Here is a 13,976-nt window from a genome sequence, read left to right as displayed (position 1 = left end):
CTCTATAATATAACGGGTGTTTTTTTTTTCGAGGTGTATAACTTTAAGTTGGCATTACTGTTCGAGATGGCGACCGATTTAACAGCTGTCAAGTGATTTATTCTCAGTTTGGTTTGGCAATTCGTCATGAATAGACTCACGCTTGAACAACGCTTGCAAATAGTGCAATTTTATTTCGAAAATAATGGTTCTGTGCGGAATACGTATCGCGCACTACTTCCATTTCATTTTGTTCAGCGATGAAGCGCACTTCTGGTTGAATGGCTACGTCAACAAACAAAACTGCCGCATTTGGAGTGAAGCTAATCCTCAAGTGTATGTCGAAACACCGTTACATCCAGAAAAACTGACTGTTTGCTGCGCTTTATGGGCTGGTGGAATCATTGGTCCGTACTTCTTCAAAAACGATGATGTCCAGAACGTTACAGTCAATGGTGATCGGTATAGAGCCATGATTACTAACTTTTTCATTCCTCCATTGAACAACCATGATGTCCAGGAGCTGTGGTTCCAACAAGACGGCGCAACATGTCACACCTCGTGCCACAATCGATTTATTGAAAGACACGTTTGGTGACCGCCTAATTTCACGTTTTGGACCTGTGAATTGGCCTCCAAGATCTTATGATTAAGCACCGCTAGATTACTTTCTGTGTGGCTATGTAAAGTCATTGGTCTATGCGGATAAGCTACAAACCCTTGACCATTTGGAAGACAACATTCGCCGTGTTATTGCCGATATACGGCCACAAATGTTGGAAAAAGTCATCGAAAATTGGACATCCAGATTGGACTACATCCGAGCCAGCCGTGGCGGTCATATGCCAGAAATCATATTTAGAATGTAATGGCACAAGATTATCTTGCGGATAAATAAAATTCATGTCAATCGAATAATCCATCGTTGTTTTATTGCAATTTAAAGTTCTATAGCTCTAAAAAAAACACCCTTCAGTTAGTAAGCTTGAAATCCCTTGTTGAAGGCCTCAATACCTTGATGCTATTCAAGCAGAAAAACCTCACATATCCGATTTTCAAACCTCAAAAATCAACTTATTAAGGGTGTACGTATGCTTTTTTCCCCTGATATGATTTCCAGAACTATAACTTCAGATATAATTTTGAAAATATCAACTTCATGAAACGAATTCAGTCGTGCTATGTTGTCGCACCCTGTAGATGCACTCAATCCCTCGCTGACCCATTATTTTCTCATTCATTGCGATGCCATGCTGTAGGTAGTTGAACCTAAGTGTCCTATCAGGTTTCACAGCATTTCCTTCTTCCTTTTTTCTATATTCTGCCATCATCCATATGCCAAGACAGATCATGTCATCTCACGATATCATATTGTATTTAATAATGTGTAACTCGAAACTTCTAGCGTCAACCGACTGTTCCTTCGGTAATTTGTAGACTGCAGTTAGAGGGCATCGTAATGTGAAGTACTTATTAATTGGAAGAAGGTGATTTGTAAGAAAATTATGTTTCAAGGATGTCTTGATTTTTTCTGGTGGTGAAGAGGATTATAAGAAGTCATGAGAAATATTGTAAAATTTGTTGTTTCAGGCTGAGAGTTCTGATAGGCCAATTGAAAAGTCCCCGGTCTACCATAGTGAAACACATTTTTTTGGCAAAATTCGATTTTGATATTCAACATAGTTGCCTTCGAGGGCGATACAGCGATTATAGCGATCTTCCAACTTTTCGATACCATTTTTGTAGTACGATTTGTTTTTCGCTTCAAAATAGGCCTCAATTTCGGCGATTACTACTTCATTGGCGCTGAATTTCTTTCCAGCGAGCATTCTTTTGAGGTCTGAGAACAGGAAAAAGTCGCTGGGAGTCCGATCTGGCGAATAAGGTGGTTGCAGAAGCATTTCGAAGCCCAACTCATGCAATATCGCCATTGTTTTCATTGATTTGTGACACTTCGCATTGTCTTGATGAAACAGCAACTTTTTTTTCTTCATATGGGGCCGTTTTTTTAGAGATATCATGCTTTAAACGATACAATAACGCTATATAATAATCGCTGTTGATGGTCTGACCCTTTTGGAGGTAATCAATGAATATTATACCTTCGCATTCCAGAATACTGATGCCATAATCTTGCCAGCTGACTGTTGTGTTTTTCCTCGCTTTGGATTCGGTTCATCGTGTGCAGTCCACTCAGCTGACTGTCGATTGGACTCCGGAGTGAAATGATGGAGCCATGTTTCATTCATGTCACATATCGACGCAAAAATTCAGGTTTATTGCACTTAAACACTTAAAAACTGCTTGGAATCATTAAGAAGTTGTTGCTTTTGATTTATTGTGAGCTCACGCGGCACCATTTTGCACACAGCTTTCTCATGTACAAATATTCGTGAATGATATGATGTACACGTTCAGATGATATCTTCACAAAGTCTGCTATCTCGATCAACTCCACTTTACGGTCATTGAAAATTATTTTGTGAATTTTTTTGATTTTTTCGTTGGTGACAGCCTCTTATGTGTGTCCAATGCTTTCATTAGATTATATCCTAGAACCTTATTGAGGGATGTTACATTGAAAAAACACCCTGTATATATGAAAATAATTTCAAATTGGGCTTCGAATTACCCTATATATTACACAAAAAAGAATTTCAATATATCTATATTCACTTCCTTCAAATGTGATCCGCGTCTGTGATGGGCCATGGGCCACCTGGTATATAAGGTCTCTCTAAAGTGAACCACCATGGATTAACCATGGATTCAAAATCGAAAAATAATCCTAGTTTCCCGAATAAACTATAGGTCAAAAGGCTTCATTAAGAAATTTACAGGGTGTTAAGGTTGTATTTAAAAAACGGTTGTATTGCATTAAAACTTATTAGAAATTATTTTGTGTTTCTTTTTGATTTTTTAAATGAACTTCAACACCTTGGAGATCCAAAATAAAGCCTTTTTGGTCTATAGATAGTTCATCAACATAAATAGGGTTATTTTTTGTTCTGAATTCATGATGAACGTGTGGTTGTTTACTTCCGGGACACACTGTATATATATTTCCTTTTCTGCTCAAAAAAAAAAAAAATGAAAAAGCTTGGTATGATGCATTATCTCTCTTTTCCATATTTCATAAGATTTCTATAAGTCTATTAAAATAAGAAAATATTCATGTCGAACTGACTGATCTTCCTTAGAGAGTTGAAAAAAACACATTAGCAGAAATTATGACAACTCGCGTCAATTGAGACACGACATCAATAAAAATTTCTCTTCAGATACCTATTCCTGAATGGCAATCGAAAGTCACCAGATGAAATATTCAAATTATGAAAATATTTCAATAATTCAAATACAGCTTGAGCTTCCCGATTTCTAAGAGAAATTTAATGTATCATCATTATCTTATCAACAACTCACTTCTATCTACATCATGTTGTAATAGATATCTACTATAAGGGTAGGTATTTTTTCATTCATTTCATTATATATAAATTTTCACACAACAACTTAGAAATTATGCTGAATATCTTACCCCAAATCCAATCAATTGAAGCTATGAATTTGCTCCCTAAGTTTGAATTACTCACCTGAAACAAAAAAAAAATTGAAAAATCAATAAATAGAATGTTCTATATTTTTCGAAAAATTATCAATATGAGTTACATAAAATTGAAAATAAAGATTCACATTTGCATCCAATACTCTGCGAAAACTGCATGTATTTGGTGGATGCGCTGAATCGACAGAATCATAATTCATGGTCCATTCACCAAATAATGCATTCGAGACATCCATTTACATCATTTCTTCTGTTCATGAATCTGACTTTCTAAATAATTAGAATAAATCAATAAAATGAAGGTTACCATAATTCATAATCTATGAATTTGCATTATAATGAAGATGCTTAATTGAAGCATTTACACGTCAAGAACGGTTTTTAAGATGAGATCTCTAGTTTAAACCATTATAACTATAATATTCTTCGAAAAAAATTGCCTACGTCAAAAAAAACCCCAGGTAAATGATGATAAGTGAGGCATTTCGAAATCAGAATTTCATTGAGATTATGATTACCTATGATAGAAATTTTACTACTTTCGGACAATTCTGTAAAGTCAAAATGATTTAAGCTGAGTACTGTCAATTCCGTCAAAATTTGAATCATTTTTCTAGCCCAAAATGTACAAAAGTTATCGACCGATCGATCACTTTTGACTCATCCTGTATATTTAATGCTATGTCAGTGCTTTTTCGTTTTTTATAATAACTCTCAATTTTTATAGATCTATAAAAAGATTTCCTGTTAGAATTTCTCATTAGGTACCTACACAAATAAATAAATCGAGTATCAATCAAGTCACCTCGGTAGTTCTAGGCTCAGAAAACATCGAAGCATCAGAGATACATTCCACTAAATGCTGGACCCACTTTTTCATTGGAGGATCGCCATAACAAGCAATTATAATAATAAAGGTAGTAATTTATGATCATCATGCCCAACTAATCCGGATATAGCAAATATGAGTGTCCCCCTTTTTTTGTTGACATGCTTTCCATGTGCTACAACTTGCAATTATTATGGCCTAATCTTGCTCATACGACCTTTTAGGTTTCTACAACTCATCCTTTTGAGATCAGTATTACCATTAACCCATCGGCTAATGCTACCCATAAATTATTTTCTTCTTCATATATAGTAGGATGTTGATTGATTAGATTCGATATCAATGATGCAGCGCACTTAAGGCATTTTAATGCCAAATGGATTATCATCGAATGATGTAAATGGTGTTTCGAAAATCGATTATAAGTGTGGATAGATATCCACAATTGTCTATGACTGTCAATTAGAAGTGTGGATGGATATCCACAATTGTATGATGAGTTGGTATCTATGACTGTTATTAATTATTAGGGTCAGTTAACGATATCAGAAATGTTACCTAAGATTGAATACCTTGTGAACTTTTCGATTGTTGGCTAAAGTTCGAGTAAAAGTACGTTATGAAATTGCTTAATTCTTCTTGAATGCTAATAACAGGCCAATTGAAGAGTCCTCGGTGTACCATAGTAAAACACATTTTTTTTTGGAAAATTCGATTTTGTTATTCAACATAGTTGCCTTCGAGGGGGATACAGCGATCTTCCAACTTTTCTATACCATTTTTGTGGTACGATTTGTCTTTCGCTTCAAACTAGGCCTCAGTTTCGGCGATTACTTCTTCATTGGCGCTTAATTTCTTTCCAGCGAGCATTCTTTTGAGGTCTGAGAACAGGAAAAAGTCGCTGGGGGCCAGATCTGGGGGATAAGGTGGATGCAGATGCAATTCGAAGCCTAATTCATGCAATTTTGCCATTGTTTCATTGATTTGTGACACAGCGTATTGTCTTGATGAAACAGCACCTTTTTTTCTTCAAATGGGACCGTTTTTAAACGATTTCATCCATTAAACGATCCAATAACGCTATATAATAATCGCTGTTGATAGTCTGGCCCTTTTGGAGGTAATCAATGAATATTATACCTTGCGCATCCCAGATTACTGATGCCATAACCTTGCCAGCTGACTGTTGTGTTTTTTCTTGCTTTGGATTAGGTTCATCTTGTGCAGTCCATTCAGATGACTGTCGATTGGACTCCGGAGTGAAATAATGCAGCCATGTTTCATCCATTGTCACATATCGACGCAAAAAATTCAGGTTTATTGCACTTAAACAGCTTCAAACACTGCTCAGAATCATTAACACGTTGTTGCTTTTGATCGACTATGAGCTCGCGCGGCACCCATTTTGCACACAGCTTTTTCATGTACAAATATCCATGAATGATATGATGTTCACGTTCAGATGATATCTTTACAATGTCTGATATCTCGATCAACTTCACTTTACGGTCATTCCAATTTATTTTGTGAACTTTTTTGGTTTTTTTCGTCGGTGCCAACCTCTTCTGGGCGTCCACTGCGTTTGCCGTCTTCGGTGCTCATTTCACCATGTTTAAACTTAGCATACCAATCAATGATGGTTGATTTTCCTGGTGCAGACCCTGGAAACTCTTCATCAAGCCAAGATTTTGCTTCAACCGTATTTTTTCCCTTCAAAAAGCAATATTTTATCAGCACACAAAATTCTTTTGTTTTCATCTTTTTTCAAATAACAAAAGTAGCTACACTCACAACGCGATATCTCACAAACTAATGGTCGGACAGCTGTCAAATTTTGACACGTATCGTTTGAAGGTTGGTACTAACTGAATATCATACGGATTTAATACTAGTACCGCCATCAATGCCATTGACCGGGGACTTTTCAATTGGCCTAATATAATAATTAACAATTTCTGAATTTTGTTGAGGCGAGAATCTTTCCAAAAGGCATGGCCTGCTGTTGCCATAATAACCATTTCAAATTATATAATCCTTATTGGAGACCCCTACGTAAGGTAAGGAGATCTACTGCATCCAAATAATTCAACTATTACTGTAGGATTTCTACGTGGGCTATAGCCATCACTTTGTCAATTACATAATTTCAACCAATTAATAAGGAATCCAATTTGAGTTATTTATGTTACCATTATGGAAGAATAAAGAGGCGTTTTTACCTAGAGGTCCATATGAAGTTCGACTATGTAGGCTAACAATGTGAATATATTGAGTTTTGTAGTTACACCTATCCCATACATATGTGGCAATCATAAAATTCTTGCTTCTATGAAAATCCCCATGTAAGCATGCAAAAATGAATTATTCATAATATCTACATAATAATACTTGTTTTAAGAACTACAAAACGTGCCTAATTACAAAATAAAAATAAGAGGTGTTTCAATGGTTGCTATACGTAACAAAATCTGGACTTTTTAATTTTAAGTTTGTGTCTTTCTCGTCTATAGCATTAACTTTTCGTAAGTAATTGCACAATTGCATAAAATCACCGATAATTTTGCATGACAGCGTGTTGTCATAAAAACTGCATGAGTTCATTTTCATGAAAATGTATTTTCAATATCTGAATATTTAGTTGAAAATTATCTCAATTAAACACAAATCTTTCAGTCTGTTTGTCTGTCCGGCATTACATTCAGAAGAAAAATAACAATTTCAAGGTTCATGCAAAATTTTTTGTTGTTTGTATGACCAGAACCATAGAATATTCAAGCAAAATACAAATATCATATTATAATGCTTTTACTGGTTTTGTAAATCACCGCTGGTCAATATTTACAATGTGCATTCATTACATTCAATCAGTTCATTCGATAACTGTACTGACGTACAATTGTTTCTATCCTAAGAATGTTTACTTGACGTTTCAGTTATTCGCTCTACTTTTCAATTCACAATATTGAAGGCAAGTCATTTGGCGACCGGACTTGAAGTTTAAAAAAAATATCTCATGAAAATTGAGTTAGCTGCAGCTGTAAAAAAATCATTAGCACAAATTAGGGGAAAAGTTGATTGATAATGATGAACCTCTCTAATTCAGAATTTGATAAATAAAAAAATTAATGAACTATTTCTTGAAAGTTGAATCATACAAAATCATGAAATTTGAAAAAAATAGGGAAGTACCTACTGATGATCAAGTGTATAACAGACCAATTGAAAAGTCCCTGGTCTACCATAGTAAAACACATTTTCTTGGCAAAATTCGATTTTATTATTCAACATAGTTGCCTTCGAGGGCGATACAGCGATTATAGCGATCTTTCAAAATTTGGATACCTTTTTTGTAATACGATTTGTCTTTCGCTCCAAAATAGGCCTCAGTTTCGGCGATTACTTCTCATTGGCGCTAAATTTCTTTTCAGCGAGCATTCTTTTGAGGTATGAGAACAGGAAAATGTCGCTGGGGGCCAGATCTGGAGAATACGGTGGATGCAGAATCAATTCGAAGCCCTATTCATACAATTTTGCCATTTTTTTCATTGATTTGTGACACGGCGCATTGTCTTGATGAAACAGCACCTTTTTTCATCAAATGGGGCCGTTTTCTAACGATTTCATCCTTTAAACCCATGGATCCATGTCTCATCCATTGTCACATTGAAAAATTCAGGTTTATTGCACTTAAATTAAATAGCTTCAAACACTGCTCAGAATCATTAGCACGTTGTTGCTGTTGATCGATTGTGAGCTCGGGCGGCACTCATTTGGCACACAGCTTTCTCATGTACAAATATTCGTGAATGATATGTTGTGCACGTTCAGATGATATTCTCACAATGTCTGCTATTCTCGGTCAACTTTTATGTACGGTCATTCAAAATTATTTTGTGAACTTTTTTAATTTTTTTGTCGGTTACAGCCACTGCGTTTGCCGTTTCTGGTACTCATTTCACCACGTTTAAACTCAGCATACCAATCAATGATTTTTCTGGTGCAGACCCCGGAAACTCTTCATCAAGCCAAGATTTTGCTTTAACTGTAATATTTTCCCTTCAAAAAGCAATATTTCATCAGCACACGAAATTCTTTCTTTTTCATCTTTCTCAAATAACAAAAGTAGCTACACTCACAACGCAATATCTCACAGTGATTTCCTTATTTTTCTTTCGATAATCTGTTCGATTTTTTTTGGATTCTCTTGAAGCGGTCAACACGAAATAGTTATTTTATATCGTGACGAAATAATAGAGTGGTCTGATTAGAGAATGTGCACTCAAAAAGTGCAGTGAAAACTTAAATTAGAATTATATTCAAGTCTTTTCTTTTCGATTGGGTTGATTCCGAAGGCTTTCATTGGCTGTAATAAATCAAAATATATATAGTACTACCAGACATTTATTCTTATCGTGTTTGGATTCATTTGTAGTTTTGGTATGAGTCATTTGGTCATCGAATAGAATAGGCTATCTAGAAATAGTGTAAGTCTATTTTTTTTGTCTCGGTGAAATGGAAGTGAATAGTTTATCTAGTGAAAGTTCCAAGAAAGTGGAGGATACCGTAGAAGATATGATGACAATAGCGATTTACGAGGTAGCCAAGTAAAAGAGAGCGGATCAAAGCATTGTCATAATAAATTATGGAATAAATGACTATAAGTCACGATTTCCAAGATAATTGTTATTTATAAGGGGTTAATCGTTGATAATTACAATGGAAGATCATCCATCAGCAATCATATGATATTCTGAGAAAATCCTCCACTAAGATATTGTTCAAAATGTTTGTCCAAATACCGGGTGTCCCAAGTTATCGTATACATGCAATATCTAGCTTATTTGACAAGATAATAAAAAAATGAAAAAATTGCTTTGAATAACATTAAATTACCTGTTCAGTGATGTATAAAAAAGGTTCTTACATTTGACAGCACTGTTGTACTGAACCACAGTTTTTTTTTACAATTTTCTAAACTACCATTGGTTCACAAAAAAAAAAGTTCTGGTGGAAAAAGCGAACACTGTTCCAGAAAAAATGTCACCCTGTAGATTTGCATTCAAAATTAGCATATCAAAATTTTCAATTGTGAAATGCTCATTATTTTTTAAACCACCGGAAATATATTTATATATTTAAATGATGCAACTTTAATCTGGAATACCTATACCAAATTAAAATTAAATATCTTGTGAAGGGAAGTTGTTATTAGAAAAAAACTTGAACTTTAACAATCTCGAAAACAAATCGTTATAGGACTTTATTTTTTAAAATGATCCGAGGAATCTGTCATTTTCATTTGTACCTTCAGTTTAGGAACACCCTTTATGGTCAATTCAGAACTGATGTCTTCACAAATAAATTGCAATTTTGATTAAATACATTAAATTGTAAAAACAGTACAGACGATAACTCAGTTCAGTTCTTTGATAACTGCAGTATTGAAATTTTGTGACGAAAATGATACAAAATACCGAAAACACTGGGTGAGTGTATAGGTACCGATGACGAAAAATCACAGATGACAAAACAAGGGGGACGCCGACAAAGCGGGTAGATAAAGGAAAATAATAATGAATATTATGGAAAAATTTTCGTTTTTCTTCTCTGAGAGAATTCTGTAATTTCATATTTTGGAAATCTTGGGGGGGACCAACCCCGAGTACCCCCCATTTCTACTCCCTTGTATTCTCTATCATTAATTTCCCAAAGTGAAATTTTCCCCGAAACAAATTTTATCCTTCTGACCAATTAACAACATATGGTTATCTGTGTTTACCTGCAGTTAACTTCTGTGTGCACTGAAAATGGATGTAAACAACAGAAACTCATTGCAATTTACGTCGCTCAATAAAATTGTGCTCTTAACCAGATTGAAGATAAAATAATTAGACGGAACAGCCTGCATAGATAATTTTCCAGCATTATAAATGGAGCTCTCAAAGAACTACTCAACCAAATGGTAATTACAATGGGACCGACCACAGATTCATTCTCTATTCGACCTTGGAATTCGATTACCATAAGAGTACTCGTTGATACGGAGAGTGGTAATTAAAATATGATAAACATATTATACAAATTACGTATGTTTGACCAAGTGAATGGAGATCTGACATGAACTGAACGCTCTTAGATGCACGGGATTTTTTCAAGGTAAAAAGGTTTCACACGAGATTTTTCGAAACGTCCAACTTTCTCAGTCTGTACCTCAGAGTAATAAACATAGTTAGAGGGAGCATATGTCATTTTCAGTAAGCAAGTTTTGTCCCCAACATAAACTATCACATTTGACATGAAGCGCGCGGAAATGAAAATATATCAGTGATACGATATTCCACTCAATTCGCGAGTTTCTCCACAAAGAACGCACTTCTCATGTCCGATAGTGAATCAACGTTTCATATTAACTCAAAATATATTGAAATAAATACCTAAATATATCAGAAATTCAGAAAACAAACTTCAAGCGCGCCAAACGACGTGACACAACCGATGACACTAGGAGAGCAAAATTTGCCAAACCTTGGATTTCAGCAGATAAATACAAAAAATGATAACTTTTCTGATTATTATAATTTCGACAATTAGGAAAAATATCGGATTCCAAATATAAAAATTTGCATATTCAATCGGGAATCGCTCAAATAAATATATTTCATTCAATATAATATACATTCACAACGATAGTAAAATTGTGCATTTGAAAATCACAATCCGACAACGTAATCTAACCAGGTTGGGGACAGGTAAAAATTGCTTATACTCCCTCTCTATCTATATGCTTATTACTCTATGATCCGTATCATTACAAAATAATCTGATTCCTAATAGTATTATCTTAATTTTTTTTATAATTCTATGGCTAATCCGTTTATTCTGTCACATCTTGTAGAACAAAATTTCACACAGATTTCATGGTAATAATTTATTATTATGAGGTGTCCCATTTGAAATAAAATGTTAATAGCGATATCTCATAAAATATCAGTTTGCGGAAAATTCAATTCACGCCATTGAGTTCTGCGTGAAAAGTTACTGTAAGAATGTTTTTACAGAAATGAAAAATTTTCCACACGAGAAAAGTTACAGCAATATTTCGAAAACGAATATTTTCAAAAAACACCCGGTATAACTATGTAATGCTGATAGCTATGGAGTTGCGGTTGTCGCCAATGAGTTTCTCATGAAAATTGGCCCTCTGACACCAACATCAGTTTAGTATAGAAATGGGACTTCTCCTTCAAAAGTGTCCAATTTGGCCCACCCTGTACCTTCCATGACAGAACTTACCAAATTTCAAAAGGTGGGATATAAATAACAAAATCACTTTCTATTTTCTGCACTTTTTTCTAACTAGGTACTATTTTTATTTGCAAATCAATTCCAATAACGTATATCGTTAGGAAAAAAGAAGAAAAAAATTATGCAGCAAATTGAAATTATAGTCATAAGTTCAACTCGAAGAAAACATCATTAGAATTAACAAAACTGTTAAATCAATTTGCCAAGCATAAACTAAATCCACTTTCTTTTCCGCAATCGATATTGCAATGTATAATTGCTAACTACATGTACATGTCGAAAGCAGGTGATACTTGTAATGATAAAATTCATTGTGTTAACTGAAATCGAATTTGCAGAATGCAAAAAAAAACATATTCAACACGGTGGTTCTCTAGCTTCTCTATCTCGAAGAAAATCCAACTCATTCAAAACTATATCATATTACAATTAGTTACAAGGTTTTTAATTCATTGACTTTCGTTAATTTACTCTCATTTTTTTTCAAATAAAATAAAAATTATCTGACAATTCTTGTAGGACTATAATTCTTTGTTCTTTGGTCCTAAAACGTCAACACTCGCCAGTAAGTATACTCGAAAAAGCTTAAATTTTCTTGAAACCTCCAATGCCTCTACCTGAATACCCATATAAACTAACTGACAAAGAAACTGTATCACCCAGAAGGAGTTGTTTAAATTTTATTTTTTTGGTGAAACATAGTATAGCAAGGAGTAAATGATTGAAATTTGGAGAAAAAACGAAGGTTTTACATTTTTTTTTAATAAATTTGTTAATTATTTGTTTCTCCAACACTTCTTGGCATTGATGCAATAAGATGGTATATTTCTTCTTGAGAGATACTATCCCAAGCTACCTGTTCTTCATATCTCAGAGCCGCCAAAGTCCGTGGTGGCTGGGGTAAATTTCCAAGCTTTCTACCCATGATGTCCCAAACATGCTCTTTGGGCGAAAGATCGGGGGATCTGGGCGGCTATGGCAAAAGATTCACATGGGTCGCTTCGAAAAAGATTAAACTAACTCTGGCAACATGAGGTCGGACATTATCTTTCTAAAATATTGGATTATCGAGCCGGTTAAGGTAATGAAGAACATATGACTCCACTATTTCTTGTCATGTTACCTCGAATAAAGACTAAAGATGACCTACTTGAATGTGAAATAGCACCCCATACCATTACGCCTACAGTCCGGTTTACATGACGCTCAACATCAAACTGAGGTTCACGTCTTTCTCCCCGACGTCATCTAACCCTTCTTCGGCCATCATGTGCACCCAAGGAGAATCGAGATTCATCAGAAAAGACGACCTGATGCCATTCCACATTCTAATGCTGACGTTCTCTGCACCACTGTAATCGTTGCCGGCGATGCTCAACCGTCAGAGGTAACACAAGATGGGGTCGATGATGCTGCAGCCCAAAAGACCTTATCCGGCGGTAAACCGTTCGGACAGTTACAGAATGGCCTTGTCCGCCTAACCACTCATCAGCCAAAGATCGAGTTGTCGCAAATCGGTCTCTAATGACCATAAGTCTTAGACTTCGATTCTGAACTTCATTTGTGCCCTTTCGACGTCCGTTGCCTTCTCTTCTTCGATTTTGGACATTATCAAACCACGCTTGACAACATCTCATAACAGTAGTTGGATTTATGTTCGTACGGTTAGCGATTACTCGAAAGGACAAACCCGCCTTCTGTAGACCAATAATTCGACCACTTTCAAATTCACTTAGCTGGCAAAAAATTCCGCGTTCACGTGCTCTAGGCATTTCAACAACAACTAAACATCGACTTTGGACCTCCTCGAACAGCTGGTTTGTTGTAATATTTTAAAAACTTGCAAAAAACGACTACAATATTTAAGTAACAAAAATGGTTCACATGAAAAAACCTAGTTATACTATTTATGTTTTATCAAAAAAATTCAAAATTTGAACAGCTCCTTTTGGGTGTTGCAGTTTCTTTGTCAGTTAGTATATTATTATATGTGATCTTCCAAAAGATCAGCAAGATGTCAAGGACGCATTCAAATTCGACTGACATCTCATAAGAAAATTTTTTCGAAGAGACATACATAAAATCACCTTCAACTTAGCCTACTCCTCTTTCCAATGCAAATATCACTGGGAGAACAAGTTATTTCCAATTCCAAGGAAATGGGTAATTGAATTAATATTCAACGGTGCACTAAAAGTTTGAGGAGATTAATTTGATTGTGAAAGATTAAATCTGATATCGCAACATTTCAAGTTTGGCAATATTCCGAAAGGAATTCACCTTGTATCATATTTCCGG

The sequence above is a fragment of the Harmonia axyridis genome, chromosome 4 (assembly GCF_914767665.1).
Source record: "Harmonia axyridis chromosome 4, icHarAxyr1.1, whole genome shotgun sequence".
Taxonomy (NCBI): domain Eukaryota; kingdom Metazoa; phylum Arthropoda; class Insecta; order Coleoptera; family Coccinellidae; genus Harmonia; species Harmonia axyridis.
This window is presented reverse-complemented; position numbering follows the sequence as displayed.